We start from the raw sequence: 19349 nt of genomic DNA on the forward strand, positions 1-19349 counted from the left end.
GGCCTCTGGTGAGGTGAGTGCCCCGGGGAGGTGCCGACTGGCCCTTGTGGGCTGTTATTGTTAGCGCGAACCTAGAGAGAAATCGTGGGGAGAGTTGGGGATGCCTCGCCCCCCTCCTCTGCTCCTTTCCTGAGGGAGAGTAGCCCTTGCCTTTGATGGTCAGCTGCCTTCAGATCCAGGTTCTTCCACTTGCAAGCTGGGTGATTAAGATTATTTAATCTTTTGGAGTCTCTGTTCTCTTTCTCTGCAAAATATCATAGTAACGCCTGCCTCCTAGAATTGGGGGAGGATTCAGTGGGTCCTACGCTGAAGTGTTTCTAAGGTGCCTGGCACGAGGCGAGCAGGCTCTCAGTAAACAGTAGCTATTAATGGTTCCTGGATTCAGCACTAGCTGAGGGCCTGGGGGGTTGGAGTAGGCAGGCTTATACACTTGGGGCTCTTTTGTTTACTAGATGCTGGCATTTCTAATTGTGTGCTAAGCCCTGTGCTACATGCTGAATGAAGATTTAGACCCAAGTCAAACAGCCCCTGCCCTCACCTCCAGGAGCTCAGACACCTTACCAAGGGCCTCCCCTTGGGGCGGGGGCATCCGGGCTCTTTCTGCTGTCCACCTCTCTCTAAGGTAAATACCCCCAGCAGGAGCATTTGATCACTGGCTGCTGCCCTTCCCTGAGTTGGTTCTGTTCTTGGAGAGTTTTAGGTAAATGTCTTGAGAGGAATGAAGATGAGGTTTGTTAAAGTTCATGGCATCAGGCAGACAGGAGTGTTCATTTCTGCTGTTTACACCTTCCTGGACCTTGAACAGGCCTCCTTTACCCCTTTGAGCCTGTTTCTGTATCTGCTGGGTGGGGATGGGACCTGCCTCTCCGTGTTGCTGCGGTGATGGCACCTAGTCAGCCCGGAAACAGGACGATGTGTTGCAACTATATTGCTCAGTTTACCTAGATCTTAAAACAATGTAACAGTAACATACAGGCTTGTTACAAAAAACCCAAACACGCCAGAAGTACACAAAGCAGAAAGTAGAAGTCATTCCTTCTTGCCGCTGTCCTTCAGATTGAGAGATATGATGAGTGCTGTCTTGAAAACAGTTTCGTTTTCCAGTAACGGGAATGTTTTAATTGAACGTGTGAGTTTCATCCCTGAAGTGACCACCGGAAAACAGGAGATAGGAATGTTTATAGGTCTACTTAAGACATTTCATATGTGGTTCCCCAGTACTGTCGCTTCAGTCCTTTCCTGTCTTCTCAAGGAAAAAAGAAAGGGCCGTGGTAATCCTTTGTCCACCTGTATGAATCCTAACGCTGTGTTGGTCCTATTAGCGGCGGCAGAGAGTAGCTGTAACCAAGTGCTGCCCTCCAGAGAGCTTAAGGCAATGTGATGAGCTTTTGATGTGGGAGTTTGGGGGTACGGGTGCAGGGTGGGCCATGTGGTCTGTGATGTGGACTTGGTAGGGGAAGGGGCAGCAGAGTCTGTGATAGTTCAGGAACTGGGGAGAGATGATGGAGTGGGACGGGACTGGGGGCTGTGAGAACAGAGTTCTATCAGGATGGGGAAGGTCTTGTAATGCCCGTTTATCGTAAATAACCAATGAGTAAAGTTGGTGTGCTTAGGTGAAAGCACATGTTCCTCTTTTCTTTTGCTGAAATGATGGGCTGGCATCCCTCTGAAAGCCCCTGGGCAACACTTGGCCCTGAATTTTGGGTTCTTCCTTTTCATAACTTCAGACCTACTCTTGCCTGATCGGTGGCCCAGGGACTGTCACCATCCTGGGTTTCCTCTAGAGTCTGAGGCTTGGAGAATAAATAGCATATGGGTTCCGGGGCTGTAGTCCTTTGGGCTTGTTGGAGATCATTTAAACCAACCCAGCCCTTTTAGCCCCCCCGCCTTCAGTATATTTTCTGAAGAAAATAAGTATTTGGTTTTATTTTCTTAAAAGAGAAGATGGTTTGCGGGGTGGTGGTGGTGGTGGTTAGTTGTTGAAGAACCATCTCTGTATCAGCAGAGAACCTCCTGCATGTGGCTTAGCTCTGAGATGGCGTGATAGAGTGAGAAAGGGCGCAGGGTGACACCGCGGCCTGGTACTTCACCCCTCAGCCTCCGTTTCCCCAACTAAGTGGGGCCGACAGTGAGGACAGCCACCCCGGCGGTTGTTGGCATGATCCTCTGCACAGCTGGAATTGCTGTTCCTCCAGCCTGATGGAGTACTTCCTCACTCCATTAGTGGGAGGCATTACCGTCCAGGCGGAATGGTTTGTTGATAAGAGGTCTCCTTTGGGACACCTCTTCTGCCTCGTGCAGTCTGAAGGTGGGAGGCTGCAGGTGGAGGAGGGCTCTTGGAAGGCACCAGGGTCCTGTTATTTTGAGTGAACTGGGTCCTGCACCCCTGTGGGCTTTCGCTCCTGGAGGGCATCTGCCTCCTGTGGTGGGTGCCTGATTAGAAGTCGGGGTCTCAGCACTGCTGGTTTCTCAGGGCAGGGTCGCAGTTCTCATCTCCTTCCTTACCTTTCTGTCTGCCCTTCAGTTCTCTGGGCACAAACTAAAAATATGCTTCGTAGAAATGTCAGGTGGTACACGAGTATTGGCCCAAGCGTAAAGTTACACGTACCGGGACTTGGGTTGTAGCGTTATCTGTCACAGCACACGGCTGGAGATGATTACACGTCTGTCTGTAGAAGGTGGGTAAATAAAATGTGGCACAGCTATGCTGTGAAATACTAGGAAGGCACTAAAGAGTCTCAGATTGGTGTGTGTTTTCTTGAAAAGATGACCACAGTGTATTAATAAAAGAAAGCAAGTTGCAGCATAATGTAGCAACAACCCACATTTGTAGAATAAAAATTGAAGACCACACACAAATTGCTGATAGTTTTATGTGGGCTGAGAAGAAAGGCGTGGAGGATATCCACCAAGTTAACATTGGTTACCTTTTGAGTTGGATTGACTAGTTTTGCATATTTTAATATCATTTGAATTTGTTATAGTGAATGTGTATTAGAAACACTTATTACTTACAGAGATAACTAATTACAGAGGTAACTCATAAATGTAAAGAAAGAGACATGCCTGTGGGCCAGGCCCAGGGGCTGGTGCGTTATTGGCTTTTTCCTGGCAAGAGCTTCCTCCCGGCTCCTTGTTTTACTCAGACCCACCCCGAGTGCCTTGGCTTCTGGTGCTGGGACCCTGATGGTTCACAGGAATCCAACCAGTTCAATCATGTCTGTTTATGTGTCAGTGGTCCCCGGCAACTGCTTTGTTGATCTGGTTAGAAGGAACAATCCAATACAAATCCTGTCTCCAATTTTTGTTCTCTCCTGAATCAGATTTTATAATATAGAGCATAGATTTTTTTTTTAATATCTGTTTTATTTTATTTATTCATTTATTTATTTGGTTGCGTCGGATCTTAGTTGCAGCTGGTGTGCTCCTTAGTTGTGGCATGCAAACTCTTAGTTGAGGCATGCATGTGGGATCTAGCTCCCCGACCAGGGATCGAACCCGGGGCCCCCTGCATTGGGAGTGTGGAGTCCCATCCACTGCACCACCAAGGAAGTCCCTTTTTCTTTCTTCCTTCTTTCCTTCCTTCCTTCCTTCAAGTCATTTAAAATACATGACTTGTTACTAAAAATCTCCAGTTCATATAACCAAGGGGTTTACAACTTCTCCTTTAAAAGTTGTATTCCTGGGACTTCCCTGGTAGTCCAGCGGTCAAGACTCCGCGCTTCCAACGCAGCAGGCATGGGCTCAGTCCCTACTCGGGGAGCCAGGATCCCACATAGAGCATCGATTTTGATGGCATTTGCAGAGTGCTTCTCACTTGCTAATTCACCATTATTTGTAGGTGGAAAAGGAAGGAAAAACGGAAATAGAGCTATGTGTCATGTGTTTCTTTTATTTGCCATGTCCTTGGTAAATTTTGCCCCTCGGCAGGGAGGCCTATGTGTGGCACATCTGTCCAGCTGTCCATCCCTGGCTGTATGTATATTGAAATTGCCTTTTTGAGTTTTTTATTTAAAATTTTTTTCTACTTGCTAATAAGTTAACTGCATATTCAAAAGGTGAGATAGTCCAGTAGCTCTTTGCAGACTGCAAATAGATTTCTAGCTGGAGTCCTCTCAGGCTTCAGCTCAAGCCTGTGTGCCTGTGAGCTAGGTGGGTAGGGACTGACCCCACTGCTCATGAAGGAAGGAGCCGTAGCAGTTTAAGTTGGTCACTAGCGATGACGTTGGTCACTGGAACCATCAGGCAAGTGCTGTGCTTAGGGAGACTCAAGACAGACCCCTGTGGGTGAGGAGCCCGGAGCCTGCGCACACCCTGGGCCCACCGGACCCTGTGTTAAGAGTAGAGTTCCTACCTGATGCGGTGCACCCCGGGCCAGACTTGCCCTGCACGTTCACCACAGCCCCAGGGGTACACACAGAGCCTGGGCCTACTGCGGATATTTTATTCTGGGCCTCAGGGCCCCTTGGTGGCTATCGTGGACCTCATAATCGCAGTAGCAGGTGTTTCTCTGAGTGCCAACACTTCTGGACCAGTGCCTAGATGTCAGACTGACCTGGGTTCAAGTTCAGGCTTTGCTATGCCCTAACTTGAAGATAGTGACCTTGGGCCAGTCATTTAACCTCACTGAGCCTTGGTGTCTTGTCTGTAAATTGAGGGTACAAATATCTTTCTCATTGTGGTTTATCTATTTTTTTCTTGTTTCAGGGAACTGCTGTTTTAAAATTCAGCTTTATTCAGATGTATTCATTAAATTACTTTTGGCTTTTTTCTTTGTGAATTATTTCTGCTTTCCTTCGTGTTCAGTTGTGTCTTTTTTTCTGACTCCTCGTATCAGATGCTTAATTTCATTCTTTTCTGTTAGGAATTTTAAGTTTTTAGATGATTGAATTTCCTCTGAGAACAAATTTGTCTCTGTTTCAAAAGTTTGGTGTGTAGTGTTCTTTTCTCCATCTGTGCTATTTTCAAGGTATTCTGCAGCTATGGTTTTGAATTCCCCTTTGAGTCAAAAGTTTTTTAAGACGGAGGTTTGAGTTTTCCAACTGATAGGGTTATTTTTTCTTCTGCCTTCATTATATCTTATTCTGTTGCGCTGTGGTCAGAGATTTTTGCTTTTCAGAATTCGGGGTTTTCCTTAAAGTCTCATTTGTAGTCACTTTTTGAACATGTTTGCTGATCTACCTTGATCAGATCATCTGTTACTGTCTCTGTTACTGTTTTGAGTGGGCTTTGATCTATCAACATGTAGCGATTGCTGTGTTTTCCATTTAAAATGTTTTTTTTTTTTCATTTTAAAATTGCTCTGCAAATACAGGTTCGTGCTAGTTATATTTTCATCATGGATTGTCTCCCGACCCATGACTTTGTTCTGCTTCTTACTTTTTTTGTGTCTGGCTTCTTTTGTTCAATGTTATATATTTGTGAGTTTCACCCATGTAGTTGTCTGGCGTTTATTCCTTCTCATTTATTTTTTTTTCCCAGTTTTATTGAGATACAGTTGATAAGCTGTACAGGATAATGATTTGACTTACATACACTATGAAATGATTACCACAGTAAGTTTAGTGAACATCATTTTATTGAATATATGGATACAAAATTAAAGGAATAGAAAAAAAATTTTTTCCTAGTGATGAGAACTCTTCAGATTTCTTCTCTAACAGCTTTCACATATAACGTACAGTGTGTTAATTATATTTCCATGTTGCACGTCACATCCCTGTACTTACTTATCTTATGACTGCGAGTTTGTACCTTTTGACCACCTTCATCCAATTCCCCTTCCCCCTCCCTCCACCTCTGGTAACCACACATCTGATCTCTTTTTCTATGAGTTAGTTACTTAGTTACATAATTACTTTGTTTTTGGAGTATAATTGACCTACAACTCTGTATTAGTTCTTGGTACACAGTATAGTGATTCACTATTTCTGTGCATTTCAAAATGATGACCATGATAAGCCTAGTTACCATCTGTCTGTTCCTTCTCATTGTTAAATAGTATTTTGTTATGTGAATATAATGTTTATTCATTCTAGCCGGGATAGACTTTTAGCTTGTTACCAGCCGTTTTGAGTTATCCTGAATACTGCTGCCATTAACATTCTCACACGTCTTTCGATGCGTGTGTGTATGTGTTCTGTTGGGTTCATACCTAGGAATGGAATTGCCAGGTCACAGGGGAGGCATATGTTCAGCTTTAGTGGATGGCTGCCTGTTTTCCAGAGATGGTACCAATTGGCACGCCCACCAGCAGTGCAGGAGCCGTGTCCTACCTCCACACACTCGCCTGCACTTGGCGTTGTAAAGATGTCAGTTCTCCCTGCACTGATCTCTAGATTCCATGTAATTCCAACCAAAATCCCAGCAGGCTTTTCTTTCCTTGTTGGTTGTTTAGAAACTGACAAACTGATTCTGAAATGTATATGAAAATGCAAAGGGCCAAGAATAATCAAAGCATCCTTGAAGAACAAAGCTGAAAGGACTAGATGTCAGGACTTTGTAAAAGCTACCGTAAGTAAGGCAGCACAGTGTTGGCAAAAGGATAGACAAATAGACTGATACAATAGAATAGAGATCTTGAAACAGACCGCACATAAGTAGTCACTTAATTTATGACAAAGGTGCCACTAGACAGATGGAAAAGGTGGCCTTTTCAAAAAAAAAGGTACTGGGAAAATTGGATTCTCTGTATGGGGGGCGGGGAAAGAATTTTCTACCTCAAATCGTATCCAGAATCAGTTTTAGGTAGATTATAGAGCTAAACATGAAAGAGAAAACAGAGCTTCTAGAAGAAAACAGGAGAGTTCGATCTTGGAGAGGACAAAATTCTTTAAATAGGATACAGAAGGCACTACCAAAATAGAAAAGATTGACAAATTGAACTCTCTTAAACCTTCTTCTATCTTCTACTTTTTACAAATGCTTCCATAAAATGCAACAAATACTGTTTTATAATTGCCCAGATACATTAGATAACCTGTTCCGTTTATCCCTTGGAACCCTCTGTCCTGCTCTCATCAGGACCGTTCCTCTCTTTCTGTAGTGCAGCTGCCATCTTGGGCTTTCTGTGGTTGTCACTCTGGTCTTGTCCTTCTGTGTTGGATCTCTTGTTTCTTTGATCCTATGTGTATGTATATCAGCTGGGGAATGTGAGCGTCAAATAACAACAACTGTCTTAAGCTGCTTTCAACAATAAGGAAATTTATTGGTTCAGGTAAGTAGAACTCTAGAGGTGGGCAGGTTCCAGATTGGTTGGTCCTGTGTGAGGTGTTGGTCCTGTGTGAGGTGTTGTCCCTAAGGAACCAGGTATCTTATTAGTCTGGGTGGGCCACTGGCAAGGGGGGGTGGGTTTCTCCCTTAGACAGGCATGCCCCTCCCCCAAGCTGGGTGTGGGTCAGCCTTCCAGCTGCTGTCTGCCTGGGAGAGGACTAGGTCACTTCCTCTGGAAAGGAAGAACGGAGAACTAGCTTCCAGAAAGGCAGGCAGGAATGGCTCCTGCAGCATATACCTCTGTCTTGGTATTCTCTCTTGTTCATTAGAGTATCTTTCTCTGCAACTTTCTAAGAAGATAAATAAATGTTTTGAGTTCTTGTGTGCATCTGAAAAAGTCTTTTTCTATCCCTGCACTTGACTTGGTCAGCTGGGGACTGGATTTCCGAGTGGAAATTGTTTTCTGGGGCGGGGGGAGGCGGGGATGATGCTGATGAGAACCATGCTGATGCTCCTGGGGACTCACTGCCGTTCCCCTCCTTCCTCCCTGGGACCTTTTTTGTGGGGGTGGAGGGAAGGTCGGCTTTCAGCAGGTTTTGGGTTCTTGTCTTCATCCCTAGCGCACTGAAGTTTCGTGTTGTACCTTGTGCTCCTTTTACACGCCTTACTCTGAGCACTGAGCGGGCCCTCGCAGCCTTGGGTACTTCAGCTCTCGGAATTTCTCTTGTAATTTTTATTTGATAATTTCCCTCCTTTTGCCTCTGTGTTTCTAGAAATCCTAGTTAGATTTGGATTCCTGGATTAATCTAATTCATCTCCTTGTTATGTTTTCTGAGAGATCCTTGACTTTATCTTGCATTTCTTCTATTGAAGTTGAAGTTAAATTTTTTTTTAAAGATTTGTTTATTTTTGGCTGCGTTGGGTCTTCGTTGCTGCGCTGCTGCGCGTGGGCTTTCTCTAGTTGTGGTGAGCAGGGGCTACTCTTCATTGTGGTGTGCGGGCTTCTCATTGCGGTGGCTTCTCTTGTTGCGGAGCACGGGCTCTAGGCGCGTGTGCTCAGTAGTTGTGGCTCACGGGCTTAGTTGCCCCACGGCATGTGGGATCTTCCCAGACCAGGGCTCGAACCCCTGTCCCCTGCATTGGCAGGCGGATTCTTAACCACTGCGCCACCAGAGGGGAAGCCCCCCTCCAGGTTCTGTAGTTTATTTGGTTTCTGTCTTTTATTTGAGGTCTCAGACACAGCTGATTGGAAACTCGGTGGGTGGGTCAGAGGGGGCTCTTGGGAGTGGGGTGGGTGGGTGAGAAGCCACCCTTTTATTCTCCAGCCCCAAGGTCCGCTCTATAGGTTTTCGAGAGAAGACTCCCTCTTTGCCAAGGGTGTGGAGGGAGGGAGGTAATTGGTTTGTCTACCAACTCTTCTGGGAGGCCAAGAGCAGAGGGAGCCTCAGGCGCCTCTGGTTTGCTCCTCAGGTTTGTACTTAGCTTCTTTTTTTAGCTCCTTTCCTCACCCCCACCCCCTTTGACCCTGGTGTTCTCAAGTCTAGACTTCTCTTGTTTAATTTATCTGGGGGGGAGGGGCGGGCAGGGAGGCGATGTGGAGGCAGGCTCTTGCACATGCAGCCTCTCTGCAAGAGCTCCCAGCTTTACCCCCCCGTCCCCCCCGCAGTCTTCCAGGGCACCCACTACTCTTAGGACCTTCCCAGCTCTCTGGGGTCCTCAGTTCCTAGGATCTGTAATCTCCTAAGTCTATGACTACTTATGTCTGTTCTCTGCCAAAGTCGTCCCTGTCTTTGGGGGTCTCTTTGTTGTCATTTTAGAGGGTTTTGGAGAGGTGAGCTATAAATGCCTGTGGTCCTTCTGCCGTGTTTAAACAGAACATCCCTGTTTTCTAGATAGTTTCTGTGAATGAAGTGGAACTGAATTAGGGTCATTTCTGGGGTGTGTGTGCACATGTAGATAAGTACACAGTCACATTTATGTACATATGTGTTTGCATAATTGTGTGTGTGTGTGTCAGTTATACCGCTCGGCTGCCACGTGATCAGCGGTGGTTGTCGTTTTGTGTCAGAACGTCCAGAGCCGCGTTTGCCGTAGAGGCTGCAGAGTGCTGTGAGGCCCTGAAGAAAGGGGGGTGGGGATGTCTGATCATTGGTCACTACCTCCTTGCAGAAAGTGAGCTCTCAGTCCCTGCTTTCTTGGGAAGGGAGGGAGCCTCAAGGTGCAGAGAGTGTAGAGGGGTGGGGGGAGGGACAGGGCCTGTTTGGGGGGTCCCTTGTCTGTGCCACCGACTTCTCTTCACACCTTGGGGCCGTTATCTCCAGTTCCCGCAACAGCCTTCCAGAGTAGAGCTGCTGTCCCCACTGTGGCATTTGGACTCACAGGCTCTTTCCATCCTGGCAGTGTGTGTGGAGAGAGAGCTGCTGCCTGGAGGAGGGAATTCATCCTTGTGGGGAGGGCTCATGTCAGGGAGTTCATGTAGGCAGCAGTGGCTGTTAACTTGGTGGATGATGGAGTCAGTCTCTCTCTCTCTCTCCCCCTCTCCCCCTTCTCTCCCTCTCCCTCTCCCTCTCCCTCTCCCTCTCCCTCTCCCTCCCCCCCCCCCCCCCCCCCCCCCCCCGCTGTGTTCTTTCAGCAGTGAATGAATCTGTGAGGACCTGGGGTTTGGGAAGGTGGAAGGAATGCTTTCTCCTGGGCTAAAGAAAAGTACTTCCTGCCAAGTAGTCCTCCCTCTTCTAGAGCCCAGATTCTAGCTGCTACAGGTGACGTCATTCCTACGGGAAAGGTTTTGGGTGTAAACAAAGTCCCCGCTGGCTGGGACAGCATCCTGCATGTGCTTCTGCTTGGCCTGTCTGCGGTACTCCCTAAGCTTTCCTTAAAATCATTTTCAAAATTATTTTAGACAAAGAGCAAATCTGTTTAGAATTTATATAGTGTCTTATGACCTTCATTGCTAAACTCTTGAAATAGGAAACAAAACCACAGTAGAATAGAGTAGCAGGAGGCAGGATAATTGGCACTGCAGCATGGTGGCCCCTGAATTTAAGTGACTTGTGCTGGTGAAGAGACATCCAGCAGTGTGACTGGGAGCTGGCCGACGGGTGACCACTTTTTACTTTTTTAAGATTTTGCAGTTTTTCTATATCAAGCGTACATTCCTTTTGTTGTAAAAACGTTATGGGTGAACAAATGAGCAGGACCGCGGTTGTCCACCTCCATGAGGCAGTCAGTCCTAACGCCAGCGTGTGCTTGCGTTGCATATCCCTGCTTATCGCCCCCAAATGGGAAACCTTGAGACGGGGGCAGTTCAGTGCTGTTTAAAATGGGGTCACAGTGGAGTGTTGATCTCGAGGGTCTTCTGAGCATTAGAGAGCGTCTCTGTCTCCTGAGAATTAATTAAAGGGGTCCACAAGCAGATCCTAAACACCCGTGAATTTTCAGTCGTGGTTTGAAGGTCTGCTCTCTGCACCAGGGCCCTTAAGCTGTGAGACGGCAAAGTGGGGTCAGGTCCCTGGAGCCCCAGGAGCCCAGGAGCCCAGAGGTAGGTGGGAAGTTGGAGGCTTTGCTGGTTGCATAGGAGTCTGGAAGGGTGAAGGAGTGTTGCAGGGCTGATGGTCGGGCAGAGCCAGGGTAGTAGCTGCCTACGGTCGAGAGCCTTCTAAGGGCGAGCGAGAACTGGGTCACGTGTTGTTCGTTCTTTCATTTATTCCTGATGTCAGACCTGTGAGGTGGGTAACAGTATATTCATATCCGTTAAGTCAACAGAGAAACAGGCGAGTGTGGAGGCAAGATGCAAACCCCTGTTTTGGAGAAATGAAAGTGGCGGGGGATGGGGCGGGATGAGACTGGGTGGTGGTTTGGGGCCGTGTGTTGGCTTAGAGCAGCGGTCCCCACCCTTTCTGGCACCAGGGACCGGTTTCACGGAAGACAGTTTTCCCACGGACGGGGTCTGGGGGGTGGGGTGGGGGGGCGATGGCTCAGGCAGTAATGCCAGCACTGGGGGAGTGGCAGATGAAGCTTCGCTCGCCTCCTGCTGTGCGGTCTGGTACCAGTCCACGGCCCAGGGGTTGGGGACCCCTGGCCCAAAGGGTTTGGATTTGACCCTGGAGCAGTGGGATGAGGTTGGAGGTGTCTGAGCAGGTGCTTGTGACCTGGTTTGGCTCTGGTGGAAGGGTTTAGGGCAGGACGGGGAGCGCTGACTCTGAGGCTCAGGGAAGCAGGGGTGGGGCTTGCAGCCCCTGAAGTGTGCAGGAGAGCTGGGGACGGGGAAGTGCTTTGGTCCCTGCAGCTCAGGCCTTCGTCCTTATTTTTAATTGCTGTAGGTTCCTAAGGTGTTGCTGTTCCCTCAGAGGTGTGGACCTCTTCGGGTGGTGGCTCGAGTCTCCTTTAACCCCAGCCCTTTGTTGGTCCTCAGGCCTTTATTTGCAGGCAGCTTGTTCTTGGAGAGGTTTGTGCTGGCCTGTCCCGCAGAAACCTCACCTGCCTGGGCTCCTGCAGGTGGGTTGCCTGGGCCCAGGCTCCAGCTTTGCAGGTGGGCCAGCTCCTGCCTCCTAGGGGCTGGAGAGGTGTGGGGCCCTGTGCTTCTGGTGGGCCGCCCTGGTTTTCTGACTGGGGCCCTGTAGGGAGCCCCTGGAGGCTGGAGGTGTGGAGTTGGTCATGCTGTTGCTGAGTGAGGGTGCAGAAGCTTCCCTGCAAACCCAGGTGGGATTCCCCATCCCCACCCCCCACTCCTGCCTCGTCCTGGGGCATAGTCCAGGGGGATACATGAACCCCTTTTTGTTGAATCCATTTTACTGTGATGTATTCTTTTCCACATCTGATTCTCCCTTTAGACTAGGAGTCAGCCAACTGCAGCCCCAAATCCAGCCCCCACTCCTGTTGTTGTAAATAAAGTTTTATTGGAACCCAGCTCTGCTGCTTTGTTTATGTTTGTGGTTGCAGCAGCGCTGGGCGGTTGAGTGGCGGTGATGGAGATGCTGCTGTCTGGAGCCTGCTCTGGAGGGCAGGCTGGGGTCTCGTTGCTTCCACACCCCCAGCAGCTAGTAGCCCCGTGTCTGCTACACAGAGCGGGCAGCACACATCTGATAACTTGAACTACGTGATGTGGGGCGTCCCCCGTGTTGAAGTGTTTTTCTTTTTTTTTGGCAGTGTTGGAGAAGGATGGAATTGTTTATTCATCTTGTACCCAGATTTTGTGGGGGATGGTTCTTTATGTTCTGACTGAGACTGGACAAGCATACTGTCTGACGCCCAGGTCCTTTACTGACCACGTGCTTGTTTCCTGACCTGTTTATCCGGGCTGCTCTCAGCTTCCCTTCCTGTTTGATTACGCTTTCCTTTTTCTCCACGCCGGCCGGGGGCTTCTGCTTGTGTCTCGAGCCGGTGGCACTTAGTCTGAACGTGCTGTTTCTGTGGCTCGTGGGTCTTCCCCGGTGACTGACCACCTCCGCTCTGAGAGGTGGGGTCCAGGCTGGAGCTCGCGTTGGGTCCTTCATTGTCGGTGGTGATGGCTCCAGGTGTCCTGAGGATTGAGGACTGCTTAGGAAAGCAGGTGATGTGACCAAGTGTTACCGGGCTCAGGGAGACCTGTGAAAAGCCGGGGTTTGCCCCGGTGTAAATCTGGCTGTGGGCAGCACCTGCGCGTATAAAAGGTTCATCTTTGAACGGCTTGTCTGGTCCGGTCATCCGTGCAGTCGCCCAGAAGGCAGCCTTGAGCTGGCGCTGCCCTGCGTCAGAACCAGTGCACTCGCCCTCCCATGGACAGAGCCTCAGCAGCCTGACATCAGGGCCCCTCTGTGGCCTGGTGTTCCTGCCCAGGCTCCAGCCTGTGACCCTGGGCAGGGACTTAGTGTCCTCCTCTGTAAAGCAGGCTGATGACAGTAGTGTCTTCCCGAGAGGATGGAGGGCAGTGAGTGTCAGCAGGATGCCGGCCTGCCTTGAGCGTGGAGCGCTTCCCCGGGGAGTCCCTGGCTGGGCGGGCGTCTGCCGCTGGCTGGTACCCAAGTGGGAGTGAAATGAATCCTGTTACTCGGAAATGGCTTTTGATAAGCTGGAGGGCGGGAGGTCCTCCCTCTGGTGGACCGAGGGCAGGCGTCTGGTGACCTGCTGGACAGCTGGGCCTGCCGTCTGGAGGCTCGGCGCCTGGTGACTAAGTTGCCCTTGTTGGTGAATCTTTCTGGTTGTATTGCTCCAGCAGAGCCTGGGCCTCTCAGCACTTCTGCAGGTGACTTGCCAAAACGGGCAGACTTGGAATTGTGTTAAAATGTCCTTTGCTTCGTTCCCCAAAGCTGTCTTCACACGGATTTGGGGTCCTTCTTTCCTGTTTCTTTTAGGCGAGCCATTTTCACAGCCTCGGGGCCCAGGCGGGGCCTCAGGTGGCTGCGTGGGAAGGCAGGCTTCCAGCAGTGGGGGCAGGACTAGGGACGGCGCTCCCTTGGCTCGTAGCTGCTTTATATGCAATACCGAGCTTCCAAATTAGATCTTGTTTAGGAAAAAAAAAAATACAGAAATGAATTCTGTTGCCTAGAAAAGGAAGAGCAAGCAGCGTGAAAGCCGTGGCTGTGCTCCAGGCTTGGTCTGTGCTGCCTGCAGAACCCGGTGTCTCAGCCGGCTCGTCCGGATCCTGGCACCCAAGCAGGCTGGGATGGACACGCCTCTGACCCACCCAGAAGTGTGTTCCCTCGCCTCCCCAGCTTCATGAGTCACACCCCCATGTTTGCCTGCAAGTCTCTCTGTTATCTGACAGGCTAGCGGAGCGCGCGCACGCTGTGCGTGCGCGTGTGTGTGCGTGTGCGTGCGTGTGTGTGTGTGTGTGTGTGTGTGTGTGTGTGTGTGTGTGTGTGAGAGAGAGAGACAGAGACAGAGACTGCTGATGTTTGTGAAAACCGAGGGGCAAGCAGAGTAGCCAGATGGGTGTGGGGCAGAGCTGGGCCCCAAACCTGACACGGATTCGCTGGAGGAGGTACATACCTGCAATACCGTTGGGGAAACCAGAGTGTTCTTATTTGTATTTTGGATTTGTATCCAGTGAAATCTGGCTTAATAAATGAACCCTTGCATGCCCTGAGGCTGGTGTCTGTAATCTTGCTTTGTAAAGGGCCGGGTAGTAAATAGTTGTTGCTTTGTGGAGCATGCTGGCCTCTTGCACATTCTTTAGGCTGACTGTAATTTGCCCACCCTGCTCTAAGAGAGAGCTGGGGCTGAAGGGTGTTCATCTGTGCAGTCTGACTGTGGAGCGCTGCAGTGAACGACCATCGGCCATCAGACCCCCTCCCCACAGGTGTTGTCTCCGTAGCAATGGTGGCTCAGTAGCGTTGCTTGTGAGCACCCCAGATTGCTATAGAAATACAGGATCCAGTCCGATGTGTGGCGAGACATGGCTGCTTTGACAGTAAGTCGTGTGATTCCATGGCTGTGGCTTATTAACATTGACATGGGTTTTTTTTTTATCTTTTTTTGTTTACATTGACATGTTTGATTTTAGAACCCGCTGGCATTTGTGAAATCTTGTCTTGGCCCCTCAGTTCTGTAGGTGGGGAAGCTGAGGTCTAGAGAGGCCAGTAGTGTGCCCAGCAGGTGCAAAACTTGGTTAAAAAGTGGGAGAAGGGTCCCTCCAAAAAGTGCACGTATGGGTTTAGTTGCAGACGTTAGTCCAGTGTGCTCCCTGTTTTGGCTTCACGGAGGGGCTCTTTTCAAAAGGTATAGAAAGCATATTCCCTGAACATAGTAGGTGCTCAGTAGGTGTTGGCTGAATGGCTGAATTTATTTAGAGGACGTAGTTCAAGCAACAGCTGTTGACCAACTGATACCTCTTAGTGCCCCTTGGCCAGGGTTTTCTTTATTGTTTTCTGGGGTGCGGGAAGCGGGGGTACAGTCAGGCTCTGGTCTCCTAGTGCTCCCTGAGGGTGAGTGTGGGGACTGGTCAGTTCGGAGAAGCGTGGTGTCACCGGGAAGACCCACTGAGAGCTCTCTGTGTCTACTCTAACCTCTGCCCATGGGCCCAGGAAGTACAGAATCAGAGAAAGATCGGTTTGTATCAGTGAACTGGCAGAAGTTTGGACTGACAGGCTTTTTTTTTAAGATTTATTTTTTATTGAGGTAACATTGGTTTATAACATTATATGTTCCATGTGTACAACCTTATATTTCTACTTCTGTATGCCCCAGTGCGTGCCCACCACCATGTAGTCTCTGTCCGTCACCATACGTTGATCCCCTTTGCCCATTTCGCCCTCTCCCCACCCCTTCCTTTCTGCTAACCATTGCTCTGTTCTCTGTATCTGTGTTTTTGTTTGCTTTGGTCTGTTCATTTATTTTTTTTGTTTGTTGGTTTGGTTTTTTATATTCCACATATGAGTTGAAATCATACAGTATTTGTCTTTCTATGTCTGACTTATTTCACTTAGCATAATGCCCTCAAGGTTCATCCATGTTGTCACAAATGGCAGTTTCATCTTTTTTATGGCTGAATAGTATTCCATTGTGTGTGTATACCACATCTTCTTCATTCATCCATTAGGCTATTGTAAATAATACTGCGATGAACATAGGGGTGCATGTAGCTCTTCAAATTAGTATTTTCATATTCTTTGCATAAATTTCCAGAAGTGGGATTGCCAGGTCATATGGTAGTTTTGTTCTTAGTTTTTGAGGAATCTCGATACAGTCTTCCATAGTGGCTACACCAATTTACATTCTTGTGGATTGACAGATTTTTTTTTTTTTTTTTTGCAGTACGCGGGCCTCTCCTGCTGTGGCCTCTCCCGTTGTGGAGCACAGGCTCTGGACGTGCAGACCCAGCGGCCACGGCTCACGGGCCCAGCCGCTCTGCGGCATGTGGGATCTTCCCGGACCGGGGCACGAACCCGTGTCCCCTGCGTCGGCAGGCGGACTCTCAACCACTGCGCCACCAGGGAAGCCCGGATTAACAGATTTTAAGAAGACTTTCTAGTAGTATCTATAGAAACAAGAATTTTTCTGGTCAAGTTTCAGAATTATAAGACATTTGATTTTTTAAAATCAAGCATGTTGGGCTTCCCTGGTGGCTCAGTGGTTAAGAATCCGCCTGCCAGTGCAGGGGACACGGGTTCGAGCCCTGGTCCGGGAAGATCCCACATGCCACAGAGCAACTAAGACCGTGTGCCACAACTACTGAGCTTGCACTCTGGAGCCCGTGAGCCACAACTACTGAGCCCACGTGCCACAACTACTGAAGCCTACGCGCTTAGAGCCTGCGTTCTGCAATAAAAGAAGCCACTGCAATGAGAAGCCTGCGCACCGCAGCGAAGAGTAGCCCCTGCTCTCTGCAGCTAGAGAAAGCCTGCGCACAGCAGCAGAGACCCAACGCAGCCAAAAATAAATAAATACAATAAAAAAAATTTTTAAAAATCAAGCATGTTAAGATTTAATGTAGCAATTTGATGGCCCAGGATGTCTGGTGAATAATTTTTATTTCTCTTTGTTGGTTTGGTTTTTAATTTAGTAAAGAACTAGTTATCTGGATTTAAATGAATGATGCGGCATCTGTAGTCCTGCAAGTTGTGTGGCTGGGAAGGAGACATCACTGGCTTTGTTCAGAAGTGTTTGTAGGTTCAGTGGTCAGGTGAAAGTTGTGGTCAGAGACAGCAGAGATGTAGCTGTAAGTTAGCATTTTCCATCATTGTGCTGAAGTGAGGAATTCTGGAACGTGCTTCTTATTAATCGGCTGTGTGACCGTGGGTGAGTCCCGTCATCTTTGTAGGCTGGACTTTGGGTGGAGCTTGTGTCCATTTTATCCTCTGCTGTATCCCAGTCCCAGCTCAGGGCTTGGGCACATGACAGTGCCTGCCTAGTAAAAACGTGTTGAATAAACGATTGTAATACTTTCCTGTGGTCGCTGTGACAAATTACCACAAATCTCGTGGCTGAAAACAGCACAGATGTGTTCTTTCCGAGTTGTGGAGGTCAGAAGTCTGAAATGAATCTTGCTGGGCTGAAATCGAGGTGTCGGCTGGGCTGGGCTCCTTCTAGGGGATGCTCTGGGGGAGAATCCGTTCCCTGGCCTTTTCCAGCTTCTAGAGGCGGCCTGCATCCCTCTGCTCGTGGCCCTCTTCCAACTTTAAAGAGCACCCCTCCGGCCTGTGCTACTGTTGTCAACCGCTTAGGGTCTGACCCTCCTGCCTCCCTCCTGTAAGGACCCTTGTGATTACCTTGAGCCCACCCAGGTAATCCAGGATAATCTCCCCAGCTCAATATCCTTAATTTCATCACACCTTTGCCTGAGAAGGGGACATATTCTCGGGTTCTGGGAATTAGGATGTCAACGTTTTTGTTATTCAGCAGGTCACACTAGTTTGTAAAGAGTGCCAGCAGTCCCTCAGTATCCCATTTATAGCCCATAGAATGGTCTCCTATGGATGAATAAAAGACTCCATCCCTCTGCCGGGGCCCCTCCTTGGACCCCCGCTGGAGCTGTAGGGCCTCTTCAGGGCTGCCCTCTCAGGCTGCCCCATACATTTCCCACCTGGAAACCTGCAAAAGTGCTTATTTAAGGCTTTTCCTTTTACACCCAGAGTCAGCAAGTTTGCAGGCCACTTGTCCTGTTGCATATTTTTTGTTTCTTTAAAAGCAGTATGAAAAATGTAAAAAAGCAAATAATTTTTAGCTTGAGGGCCTTACAAAACAGGCCATTGGCTGGGACCCTGACTGGTGTTTGCCAGCCCCTGTTTTAGACTGAGCTGTGCAGGCTGGGGCCACGTGTGGCCGTCACCTTGGTGGCAGTCTCAAGGGCTTTTGTTCATAGTGGAATGTGTGTGTGCCCATGGGTATTGAGAGGGATTCATGTTCCTACCCCAGTGATCTTTTCTGTTGGTTTGATATGACAAGTGTCTAAAATTAAGATCTCATCTAGTCTTAATGGAGAAGTTCAGGTGGTTTTCCATTTGAAAGCCTATTAATTACTGGTCTGACACAGACACGATACAGTCCCTTTCCTGGAGGAGGGGCTTACAGCCCAGTCGGGGGAAGCAGCCAGGGGAGGTTATTACTAGTTCTGACTTTGGCAGAAACTCACTGGATCCAGCTTCGGGGAGGGAGATTTAAAGATAAAGGGGTGTGTCCTGGAACCCTTGGCATCAGAACTCGAATTTGGACACTTTTGACTGGTTTCCCTCCCTGTCATCGCTGTTCCTTGCTCCTGGTACGTGAGGCAGGCACTGGGGAGGGTGGCTGGCATCGAGTGCTCTCACGTGTAAACTTGGCGAGCACCTGAGCGTTTCTGCTGGTTTGTTTCTTCGTGGAGCCCTGTCTCCTCGACACTGCAGTGTGGTTCGCTTCCTGGGGATTGGGTGCTGCACGTGAGCCTCTCCCTTGGCTGGCTCTTGCTGCACCTGGTAGGTGACCCCTGCACATCCTGTGCAGCTCAGGACGCTCACCCCTAGGCATCCATTGAGGTGCCTGAGTGTTTCCGGATACACATTGCGTGCTTATCTGTTCCTGTACCTGAGACAGTGACCAGCGGGTCTTGAGTATCAGGTTTCATGTGAAATGAATGAAAGGATGGATGTACCCAGCTCACTGGATGTGCTCTTCTGGCCGGCGTGGCTTCAGAATAGGATCAAATGACAGACCTTCGTGCTGCAGCTGCACCAAGTGCCTGTTATGAGTCATGGATGTTTTCACAGTTACCTCCGTGCTGTCATTTTACCGACATGCCCAAACTGGTGCTTTAGCTTTCTTTTCCATACACTAATTCTAATGGGAGGTAATGGTCACTTGTACAAGTTTCAGTTTTCCATGGTCAAGTTTAGAGCCAGTGAGGCCAAGGGTGAGGGTGGAATAAAAGGCACTGGAGCTGGCATGTGGCCTTACTGAGTATTGAAATGGATGAGCGAGGAAGTGAATGAGGAAAGTGCTCCTAGAGGAGCCTGTAGAAAGTTAGAAGGTGGCAGAGGGGAAAAGCTTCTTCCTTGGTCGGTTTTTCAAGACGTTCTCTGAGTGGAAGGCAGGAGTGGATGGTGAAGCCGCGGGGGCTCTGCACCGGGAGGCCTGCTCTCTGTTTGCCCCGTCTGCATCTCGGAGTGCTGGTCCTTTAGTGTGAAAGGTACCTGCACCCCGCTGTTCCTGGGTGATTTCCTGACTGTGTGCTTCCCTTTGCTTTGGGT

General features: G+C 49.0%; 1 protein-coding gene across 23 annotated transcripts in view; it reads left to right on the forward strand.

Moving 5' to 3' along the window:
- The window catches only part of PRRC2B (proline rich coiled-coil 2B), a 98834-nt gene that overhangs the window by 22305 nt on the left and 57180 nt on the right, over positions 1 to 19349 (forward strand). Inside the window, exon 1 of one of the 23 annotated variants that reach the window (XM_079927890.1) lies at positions 16458 to 16645. The exons of the other annotated variants lie outside the window; for them this stretch is intronic. The gene's annotated coding sequence lies outside the window, so the exon portion shown is untranslated. Of the gene's footprint in view, positions 1 to 16457; positions 16646 to 19349 lie in introns of those variants that run through there. 23 annotated transcript variants of the gene reach the window in all.

The sequence above is a fragment of the Stenella coeruleoalba genome (assembly GCF_951394435.1).
Source record: "Stenella coeruleoalba genome assembly, chromosome: 7".
NCBI lineage: Eukaryota > Metazoa > Chordata > Mammalia > Artiodactyla > Delphinidae > Stenella > Stenella coeruleoalba.